This window comes from Rhinolophus ferrumequinum, chromosome 6 (genome assembly GCF_004115265.2).
Source record: "Rhinolophus ferrumequinum isolate MPI-CBG mRhiFer1 chromosome 6, mRhiFer1_v1.p, whole genome shotgun sequence".
Taxonomy (NCBI): Eukaryota; Metazoa; Chordata; class Mammalia; order Chiroptera; family Rhinolophidae; genus Rhinolophus; species Rhinolophus ferrumequinum.
The window spans coordinates 86,233,523-86,245,286 of record NC_046289.1 but is presented as its reverse complement, the minus strand read 5'-3'; the positions used below and the strand labels follow the sequence as shown (position 1 = coordinate 86,245,286).

Here is an 11,764-nt window from a genome sequence, read left to right as displayed (position 1 = left end):
TGTTTAGGATTTTTGCATCTGTATTCATCAGAGATATTGGTCTGTAGTTTTCTTTTTTTGTGTTATCCTGACCAAGTTTCGGTATCAGGGTAATGTTGGCCTCATAAAATGAGTGAGGGAGTATTGTCTCTTCTTCAGTTTTTTGGAGAGTTTGTTGAGTAGGACAGGTATTAGATCCTCTCTGAACGTTTGGTAGAATTCACTACTGAAGCTATCTGGTCCTGGACATTTGCTTGTGGGAAGGCTTGGATGACTGATTCAGTTTCTTTACTGGTGATCGTTCTATTTAGATTTTCCATTCTTCGTGATTTAGCCTAGTAAGGCTATATGTTTCTAAGAACTTGTCCATTTCTTCTAGGTTATTGAATTTGGTGGCATATAGTACTTCATAGTATTCTTGGATGATCCTTTGTATTTCTGTGGCATCCGTGATAACTTCCCCTCTTTCATTTCTGATTTTGTTTATTAGTGTCTTTTCTCTTTTTATGTTAGTGAGTCTAGCCAAGAGTTTGTAAATTTTATTAATTTTTTTCAAAGAACTAGCTCTTTGTCACATTAATTTTTTCTATTGTCTTTTTGTTATTTGTTTCATTTAGTTCTGCTTTGATTTTTATTATTTCCTGCCTCCTGCTGACTTTGGGTTTCATTTGTTCTTTTTTTTCTAGTTCTTTAAGGTGTAACTTGAGGTTATTTATTTGGAATTTTTCTTGTTTCTTGAGATAGGCCTGTAATCATATAAATTTCCCTCCTAAACTACTTTCGCTGCATCCTCAAAATTTTGGTAGGATGTATTTTCATTCTCATTTGTTTCTATGCATCTTTTGATCTCTCCTCTTATTTCTTCTTTGACCCAGTCGTTCTTTAAAAGAATGTTGTTTAATCTCCACGTATTTGTGGTTTTTCCTGCTTTCTTTTGGCAAGTTGATATCCAATTTCAAAGCCTTGTGAAAAGAGAATATGCTTGGTATTATTTCAATCTTCTTAAATTTGCTGAGGCTAGTTTTATATCTCAGTATACGGTCTATCCTTGAGAATGTTCCATGTGTACCTGAAAAAAAATGTATCGTCTGATGTTTTAGGATCAAATGCTCTATAAATATCAATTATGTCCATTTCATCTAATGTGTCATGTAGGGCTGCTATTTCTTTATTTATTTTCTGTTTGGATGATCTATCCATGGCTGTCAATGATGTATTTAGGTCCCCTACTATAATTGTGTTTTGGTCAATTTCTTCCTTTAGTTCCGTTAGTAGTTGCTTGGTATATTTCGGTGCTCCCTGAACGTGGGCATAAATATTGATGACTGTTATGTCTTCTTGTTAATCATTATAAAATTCCATCTTTGTATCTTGTTACATTTTTTATTCTGAAGTCTGTTTCATCTGATATCAGTAGGGCTACACCTGATTTTCTCTGGATACCATTTGCTTGAAGTTTCAATTTCCACCCTTTCACTTTGAGTCTATGTTTGTCCTTTTAGCTTAGATGTGTCTCTTGGACACAGCATACGGTTGGGTTTAGTTTTTTTATTCAGTTGGCTACTCTGTACCTTTTTATTGGTGAGTTCAGTCCATTTACATTTAGGGTGATTATTGATATTAGGATTTCCTATCATTCTATCTTTAGTTTTCTGGTAAGACTGTGTCTCTATTTTTTTTTTGCCTTTTTGTTGTTGTCTTTTGTTTCATTGTGGTGGTGTTCTATGATTTTTCCCCTCTGTTTCTTCTTTTATTACATTATATATTTCAGTTCTGGATTTTTAAAAATTTTTATTGGTTTTTTAGTGGTTACCATTACATTTATGTTTGATATTTAGAGTATTCCATTTTCTTCAGCGTGCTTACTTTCTCCATTCCCATATTCCCGGTGCAGGCCTTTTATGTTTTGGTTGTCACCAATTATCCCTATTGATACTGGTCGAATAACCTCCTTCAGTATTTTCTTGTAGTGCAGGTCATGTGTTAGAAAATTCCCTCATCTTCTGTAAGTCTGGGAAGGTCTTTATTCCTCCTTCATATCTAAAGGATATCTTTGCTGGATATATTATTCTTGGCTCATAATTTCTCTCTTTCAATAGTTTTAGTACGGGTTCCACTTCCTCCTGTCTTGTAGAGTTTCTGCTGAAAAATCTGATGATATTCTAATGGGCTTTCCATTGTAGATTACCATCTTCTTTTCCCTGGCTGCCTTGAGGATTCTTTCTTTTTCATTGATTTTTGACAGCTTCAATACAATGTGCCTTGGAGACGGCCTATTGGGGTTGAGGTAATTAGATGTTCTATTTGCTTCTTGGATTTTAGGATCCAGTTCTTTCTACAAGTTTAGGAAGTTCTCATTGACTATTTGTTTGAATATACTCTCTGTTCCCTTCTCTCTTTCTTCTCTTTCTGGTATGCCCATTATTGTTATATTACTCTTTCTGATGGAGTCAGAAAGTTGTTGTAGCGTTTTTTCATTTCTTTTGAGTCTCAAGTCTCTTTCTTCCTCCATCTGTTTCATTTCCAGATTTCTATTTTCGATGTCACTGATTCTTTCCTCCATCTAGTCAACTCTACTACCTAAGCTGGCTGTTTCATTTTTCATTTCTTTTATTGTATTCTTAGTCTCCAGAAATTCTATTTTTTTTTTAAATTTCAATCTCTTTGGTAAAATGTTCATTTTGTTCTTTGATTATGTTTCTGAGTTCATTAAACTGCCTGTCAGTGTTTCCTTGCATCTCCTTGAGTTTTTAAGAACTGAAATCTTGAATTCTCTGTCATTTAAGTCACATATTTCCATGTCTTTAAATTCATTTTCTGGAGACTTTTCATTTTATTTCTGAGCTGTCTTGTTGCCTTGGTTATTCATGACAATTAATGATTTATTATTTCCCTTCCTAGACATCTACAGAAGTGTGTTGTGCCACAGGTTGATAGAAAGACGTCTTTCTTTTGTTTTCCATTAGGTGTTTGTAGAATGTTTTATTTTCTCTCGACTGGAGCCTTTTATTCTCTTTTACACTGTTGTGTTGTTTTCTCTGCACTATTCCAGCTTCTCACACAATGGGGGGATTCCCTGGAAGGTGGGCTTCTCCTCTGTGTGCTGTTCGCCTGGATCATATGGCGCCTCCTCCATGGGGGGAATGTGGAGAACTTCTGAAGTTCCAAAACTCTTCCTGCACCAGATTCAGAGCCCATGTGTTTCAGCATTTCTGTTTACTCCTGCAGGGATCCTCCCAGATAGGCAGGGACAGGGGCGGGGTGGGTTCTGAGGGGTCACCCAGAGCAATGGCGGTGACTGCCATCTCAGCCAGTCCTGCTTCCACAGCTCCCTCCCCTTTGCCGGAACTAGTTGGAGTGTGAGTCTGTGTCTGTGGACCACTGTTTTCAGAACTGCAAATATTCTGTTCTTTTGATCTGACACTGCTACTGTTCCGCTTCTAGCACTGGGTGGGGGGCAGAGGCGGGGTGAGGTCTGGTAGGGTAAGGAGGGTGTGGCTAGGCTCAGTGCCTAAGGCCTCCTTACTCTGCTTCGCAGTGAGGGCTTAAATCACTGTTTTCATCCTTCTTCCCTCAGTTTGCTTGGAGGTCTCTGCCGTGAGCATTGGGTTCAGCTGTGTTATATGCTGTCCTTTCAGCCCTGTGGGCCATAAGCGGAGCCCTAGCAGTCCGAGTTCTTCCCTCTACCACAGCTGTGGTAGTTTCAGAATGCAGGGAGCTTGGAGATCGAGTTAGGTCTGTGTCCTGCACCTGCATGGTCCCGTCTCTGCACTTCTCCTTCCTTCCTCCCCTGCTCACGCAATTTGCCCACCTTTAGATGATTTCAGTAGTGTGCCTCTTAGTCTTGCCTGTTTGCTGTGCAAGGAGTCCTTTTTGGAGTATAGTTGTTCAATTTGTTGTAAATTCCAGGGGAGATTTCAGGAGGCTTACCTCACACCACCATTTTTATGACGTCACTTCATGTCCTCCATCAAAACTCTTAATGTGATTTAATGTCAAAATTTTCCCCACCTCCTGGAAGGACCCAGGGCAATTGCCGAAGACAGAAGACAAGAAGTTTTTTGTTTTCTCATATATATCCTTTTCCATTTGCTGGTTTTGGGGTGTGGGAGGGAGGATTTGGATTTTCTTACGTGAACAGGCAGTATCACAGGATAAAGTGCGCTGTAGTTGAAGAACCTGACAGTTAGCTTTTTGATTGCACTGTAAGTGTCTGCTTTTGTAAGTAAGTTTTTGACTCTGGAGGCATCAACTTCAAAGATACCCATCTCCAGTAGATACATTGCTAGCTATACAAGTCAATAAAGACCTAGGCCACCCCACTCATAAAGTTCCCGTTTTTAGAACTTTGGTTTGACTGCTCCCTTTTTCCTTACTGTACTTTAATTACTGCTCTCTCATGTTTTAAATTCATAAATAAAGAGTGAACCCACAAAACCCTAAGCACTCCACTCTTTACCCCATGAAGGACAGAACCCCAGGTTGGCTGACTTGCTCTCTCTTCCTTTCTCTCTCCCTCCCTGCCTCTCTCTCCTTCTGACTTGGCTTCACAGTCCCCTGGGATGCATGGTACTGGGTTTGTATCCAACATGACTTGTGAGTAGTAAATTTTTTCAAAGTTCCCTGATGGCTTTTGTTGAGGTGGGTCTTGCAATCAGAATAAGAATCCTGAGGGCCAGTTCAGCTGCCATACTGGCGTCAGTTGGAGAAATGCCAGGGGGGGCTCCCCGTGCTACTCATAGCACGGCCCCAGATGAGTGCCCCAGGCACCTTTAGCCAGTCACTATTGGTAGGTTGAGATCACCCTTAACATGTGCCCCCTGGGCCAGGCAGACATTTAAAGTTGTCCTTAAACTCTGTGGACTCTTCAGTGGGCCTTCAATCCTCCCTCGTGAACTCTTCTGGCTCTGGGATGCCAGAAGGGGATTCCCCCCCAGCCCAGTAGTTCTTAGGAAGATGCTCCCTTCAGGACTTCTGTATGTGTCTCATTGCATCTCCTTTCAGAGTAGGATTTTCTTGGGTGGGACTTAAAACAACCTCAGACTCTTTCACAAGGAAGGTCCCCATCTGGTCCACAGCAATCCTCCCACACTTGTTGGATCCTTTGAAGGAAGGCAGAGCTGTTTATTTCTAGATTAAGCAGCAGATCTTTACTTTGCAGTAGCCAGTGTCTGACCAGCTTGTCTCTCCTGCTGTCCACATTTTCTGATAGGAGTGTCACTGTGTTTCCTAACAAAACAACAAAATGAAAATATTTTGTTATTGACAGCAAGGACTGACGAGGTCATCAACCATTTGTTGTATATAATTCATTGTAGTCAATTCAAAGATATGGAAATTAAGATAATTTTTATAATGAGATTTTACCTTCATTATAAATATCTAGGATTCACTCTTTTGCTTGGTATTGCTTGGTGGATTATAGATAAACTATAGAAGAGAAGATCTCTACAAAACTGACCATATTAAGCTGGTGTTCCACTGTGGTTTAGGTTTGCCAAGATTTTGATCCCCTCATTCCTCAGGGTGGCCAGGAAGCATCCAGTACAAATTTTATCGTCTTCTGAGTGTGGAATAGAACATCTTGGGAAACCTTGTACTGTACTTTATGTTAATGATAGAGACATTAACATGAAGGTTGAAAATAATTTAAAAAATTGAACTTACGGTAGTAAAATTTCATTATGGGCTCTAGGATATGCAAATTGCTGTTAGTAATTGCTGTAAGTGATATCTAGTGTCAACTCTATATAAATGTCAGCAATGAACAGCTTATGTTACATGTTTTTGTCATTTCCAAAGCTGACTAGTTCCTACTTGTTTTGAAAATATGTCACTCTTTGAAGACTATTTAGGAAGGACCTATAATTTGTCAGAAGTAATCATTTTAGATTTGGGTATGCAGGACTTTATGTGATGGGTTTTGCAGTGCTAGCCAAAGTTTAAAGTATCTTATTTGATGCTACATAAATTCAGTCATATAAATGATTAGTAATGATCATGTGCCTTTGTTAAATCTTTGGTTTTACCAAGCATTTTCATCCACATTATCTTATCTGATTATATTTCTGAATTAAATATTGAGCTAAGTTTCAGTAACAATGTCCGGTTAAGTGAAAATTTAGTCATATTTTATGGAAATCAAATCTTTCTTCATTTTGTTCATGATGGTATGTATAAAAGATATTTCATCCCTCAACATTTATTTGTGTAGAGAGATGGAAAAGATAATGACTGAGTATAATCAAAGTGTTTTTCATCTTCCAAAGATCAAGCATAGGAATAATTTTTATTTTTTTAATGTACTATTAAAAAAGAACTCTACATTTCTTTTTACCATGGAGACCATTGAATTACCCTGCTGGAACCCAGACTTCATTTTGCTAAAAATATTCAATCAAAACTGAGAAGTTAAAAATATTCTTCCTATCTGATTCTTCTACGGAGATTGAAGGAGTGTCTGACAACCCCTAAAATTTTAGAGAGGGAACAGAGCTCCAGGCAGTCAGTGATTTGATTCTCATTAACAATTTTTAAAAATCACAAAAGGTGAGTAGTCCACTAAGATTGTTTTTTGATTTTCTCATCTGATTTAGAATTACTTGCTGATAGAAAGTTGGTTGGGTAGATTGACAGGAGTAACAAACCTCTGTCAGGTGAAATGCTTTGAAAATAAAAGTGAACATGCTTTCCATTTTCTTCATATTTTTAAAAGTGGCACAGAGTTCTGGTGCACAAAGTAGGTTCAAATGATGTGTGTTGACCTAATGAAGTAAAATTTGTGAATCCTAAACTAAGTATGCGGCCTTTAAATAACAGACAAATAATGAGGTACCCTGGCTCATAGTCCCATGACATCATCAAATACTTCCCAGTTGTGCCATTTAACTTAAAGAAATGTTCTGATGCTTTTTAAATGTAGTTAAAGAAGTATAATTTGTGTATATGCCTGATATAGATTATAATCAATGAAATACATTGCATTCACTACATCATTCCTTTAAATTAATTATTTTCCTTAGACTGCAATAAAAATTACCTTCTCTCATCAATTTCAACACTTATCCAATGTATAAAGTGACAAAGTCCAAACTATTCAGCTTGGAATATATATTGGCAGCTTCACAGTTATACACCAGCGGCCCCAAGAGATACTGTGAAAAAGATACCGTCAACCTAGCTCTTATTGATCTGCAATTACATTTTCATACTGTCCTAATAAAGAACAGCAAGAAAATTCAGAACTTGAGTGTCTTCTTAACATATGTATATGAGTCATGAGATTAAAAAAAAATTGAGAGATTTTGTGAAAGCTGAGCTTTCTCAGAGAACCATAACAATAATTACCATCTTTCTGATGTAGTCCTTAGGTTTTTAATGACAAAAAATATAGGCCTGGTTTTCCAGTATAGTTTCCTACTTGAGAGCACTTATCAAAATGGATGTGTCTAACTGAAGTGTTAACTTTACTTACAAGAGGAGTAGGACTAGCTGACAGAGATGAGTTTTACTAAGAAACTGCCTCCAAGATGGACATTTTTCATGTAGAAAGTTTACTGGGAAGTGGTCTAGGGATCAACAGCTATATGAGAGTGACAGAGGCAGGATTGAGTAGAAGTTCAACTCCAGTGCAGTTGGGTGATGGTTAATTTTATATGTCGACTTGACTGGGCTATGGGGTGCCCGGATATTTGGCTAAGCGTTATTTCTGAGTGTGTCTGTAAAGATACTTCTGGATGAGATAGCATTTGAATCTGTTGACTCAGAAAAGTAGATTGCCCGCCATTTATGGTTGGGCCTCATACTAATCCATCGAGCGCCTGAATAGAACAAATGGTGGAGGAAGGGAGAATTAATTTCTTTTCTGCCTAACTGGTGAGCTTCAACATCATTCTTCTCCTGCCCTTGGACTGGGATTTACTCCATTACCTCCCCTGGTTCTTAGGTCTTCAGACTTGGACTGAATTATACTATTAGCTTACCCAGGTCTCCATCTTGCAAATGACAGATCAGGAGACTTCTCAGCCTCCATAATTGTTTGAGTCAATTCCTCATAATAAATCTCCATGTAGAAAATCTCCAGTTTCTGGAGAATACTGACGAATACAAGTTGCAACAGGGGCCTCAGTTGATCCCGCAGAGAGTACTAGAACAGGGATGGCCCTTTAGAATTGGCCCAAATTAAGACACAAATATGGGACCATTGTAGCCCTGGGGTGGAGATATGATTTTTGGGTGAGGTGGCTCTTTTTAGTGAGGACAAGGCCAGAAAAGGGACTTAGCTCTAAACGGTGGACCACCAACACTCTCAGTGATTGGGGGAATGAGTGTCTCAGTCCTGGGGTGGGGAACTGGGCATTGCACTGGTGTCCACTACTGTAGGTAATCAGTGGTTCACAAAACCTCAGCATATCATTTTTTATTCCTATTGGAATTTACATTTTGAATTTCTAGAGCTATATACCCTTCTCCAATGAATATTCAATATTTTCTGATTATCTATTCTGTTAGCCATTATGCAATATGGGAATGCAATAATAAGTAAGATTTAAGATTTGCTCTAGGGTGTTGATAATATATTAGAAAAAAGTGAATCTTTAGTGGTGGGATATCAAGCATTTTGGTAGACTAAGAGTAAGGGATGGATTTACTTCTTTTTTTTGGGAGAATTGGTTTTCAGTGCCTCCCATATCCTGCTATACTCGTTCTTCCTGTGCTTGAAGCTATCTCTGACACTTTCATTGAAGTCAAATATGTCTCTTTTGAACCCTCTGAACTAGCAGATAGTAATAATAAACACTATTTCTCTATAATTTTGCAATTTACAAAGTACAGCATCCCTTTATCATTATTTGAAAATAAGAAAGCAGATGCCCAAGGAGGTTATATGATTTGCTCAAGTGATAGAGTCAGAAAGTGATAGAACCGGCATTCAAACACTGTTTTGCTTCCCTACGTGACTGGTCAGCTTGTGGAATTGCAAAGGGACCAAAGGAGGACACTTACTGAGCCCATATCCTCCAACCCGATGAACCTTCCTTGTCCAAGATGGATGGGTAGTTTTTCTAACACCGTGGAAGTATTTAATCCCATCATGAGAAAGATTATTAGAAAGGTTTGCCTTATCTTTCTTCAATTCAGGTGCATTTTCTTCAGATTTGTTTTCTAGGTGGAAATAGTTTATTCATATCCACTTCACTCCCCATGTTTTCTCTTATTTCCCTTTTCACAGAGTCCTGTTTTCCAGTGTTATTGCTCTTACCTTATCCTGTCTTTCTCTTAAAGCAAAAAGATCAAGCTGAAGGCCAGGAGTTTTATTTTTTTCCCCCTATAACTCCACAAAGGAGAAAACATTATCAAATATAATTGAAAGATTATTCTCTTAAAACTTTTTAATTTTCAGGTAATTGCAGATTTATGTGCATTTGCAAGAAATAGTATAGAGAAGTCCCCTATACCCTTCACCCAGTCTTCCTCAGTGATGATATCTTGTGTACCTATAGTACAGTATCAGAGCCAAGATTCCTTTTTATAACTTGCATATAATACTCTTGCTAACTCTATATTTGGTACTATATGGCTAGTTTATTTATTAGTCAGAGGCAATAGAGTGATTATAGGCATTAGAGTCGGAAATCAGTTTGAATCTGAAATCACCATTTGCAAGTTGGAAACATTGCTTCAGTTTCCTGTTTTGTACAATTCATGTCATATGACCAAGTGAAGTATAGACCGTAAAACCCCTTTGTAAACAATAAATAATAAAAGTGACTACCTTTATTGGTATCTTACTGCATGCTGTGTTTGGAGCCCATGTGGACAACAATTTCTTGTCCACTGTTTTAGCAGAGAAAAATGAAATTCTTTACATGATTTCTTTCATGTTGGTTATTACCTATTACCTTATGCCTTTTCTGTTTTATGAACCAGTTATAAATTATACATATATTTGGAGGAAGTAACAAAGAATCAAAGTTTAAAATCTTCATTTTGCAATTTTCAGGGCTGTTCATTTCTTTCTTTTAGGTGAAGAAGACTTTTTTCTTTTTAAATAATCATGTAATCCTTCACCTACACAAGAGGTCTTGGGTGACATAGTTAGCCATTGATTTAGACATTTACCCTTAAATAGTGTCCTCTATGTGAAGACCATATGGCAAATATCTCTCATTTCTCTCACTAAGTTGATGCTGTTTCTAAGTTATTTGTTTGTTTTTACCAAAAGGACATTGAATGTTATGACAAGCATGATTTTTCTCTTTGAGTTTCTGGTTAGATGGAGTAGAAACAGATGTGTAACCCATCTTTAGAATTTTGCAAGGAACTGGAACTTCTTGGCCTACATTTTTTTTTTTTTTGTACTGACCTTACTCATGGTATCATTTTACTTTCTTACCCACATTTTCCCATTATCTCTATTTTGTTTTTCTTGCTTTAGCTTGCATTTTTAAAGCCTCCTTAAATCCTTTATGGGGCAAGGTAGGGTTACATAAACAAATAATATCTAGTCTTCAGCCTATGAAGAGGTACAAACTATGCAGTATAAGTGTGGATATATGTGTAGGTGCTGCCTGTGCACAGGGAATTTAGGAGTTCAAGCATGCTATCCATAGATAGTTTACAATTAATGGGCATAGAATGAAAACTGAAGCTCTAAAATATCTTCTCACGGGGAAAATATGTTTTGAGTATCAGTTATAACTAATTGTTGGTAATAATATTCTGGAAAGTAAATGATTATGTTGAAGTATGATAACAAAATTTCACAATGCAAGGGGCTTAGCCCTGCAGTAGTAAGTATTAAAACTTAAAGGTATGAAACAATTCCTGAAAAATCTGTCAGTTTTATAAGTTTGAACAATCAAGTTTGCCATTCACTGTTGCCATAGCAACAAAACTGCCTATATGAAATAAGCAACTAAATTTCATTGCTTCTTGGTGTAAAAATAGTAGCTGTTAATGGCTCTTCTTCCTGTCGGAGAAAAACAAAACAAAAAACTGCACATACATTTGTGCCAATCCCAAGCCGAAGTTGATGGTCAGCAAGGTTAACTAGCCCTCCCAGTTTGCCTGGGGCTGAGGGGTTTCCCAGCACATGGGACTTCCAATGCTAAAACCAGGACAGTCTGGGCAAACTGGGATGGCTGGTCACCCTACCAATCCTCCTCAGAGCCACTTTTTATGTTGTCCACAGGCACACCTCATTTTGTGAAATACAGTAAGTTTTGAGCAGGAAAATGATATGATGAAATGCTGTTTGGCGATGACACTGTGCAGCCTACCCAGGAAGGCGAATCTAGAGATAGGGAGGGCAGTTGGAAGGCTCCTGCACACATCCAAGTATGAGGAACAGGATATGAAGTGTACCCTCACTTAAATAAATGTGCTCTGTCACACTCTAGTGTGTGATTAAAAATAAGGCCACCCTCTTTTTCTCTCCCTAAAATTAGGATGAGATAAGGTCCCACTAACTTGATTATATGTCCCCTAAGATGTGCTCATATAGAACAACAAGTCAGCCCATAGCTGCCACAGGACACTGTTTGCACTGCCCTGGTGTGCACTTGTCCATGCCTACTATCTACAGAAGTGCTTTTGCCCCTGCCAATTATGAGATGCCAGCGCCCACACCAGGAGTTCTACCTTTGGATGCTCCCAAAGCCACTGCTTCTTGCAGTGGTTAGCACAGCTATGCAGAGTGGCCTCTCCAACTCTGGGCCCCACTCAGTCACCTTGACCCCAGGGCAGCTCTGTGTGTGGCAGAGTTGCACAGTCTCTAACCTCC

At 38.2% G+C, this 11,764-nt stretch overlaps 1 pseudogene; it reads left to right on the top strand.

Annotated features, from left to right (window-relative positions):
* The first annotated feature begins 11,471 nt into the window (after positions 1-11,471).
* LOC117023210 (leucine-rich repeat-containing protein 34-like) overlaps positions 11,472-11,764 on the top strand; it is a 44,261-nt pseudogene continuing 43,968 nt past the window's right edge.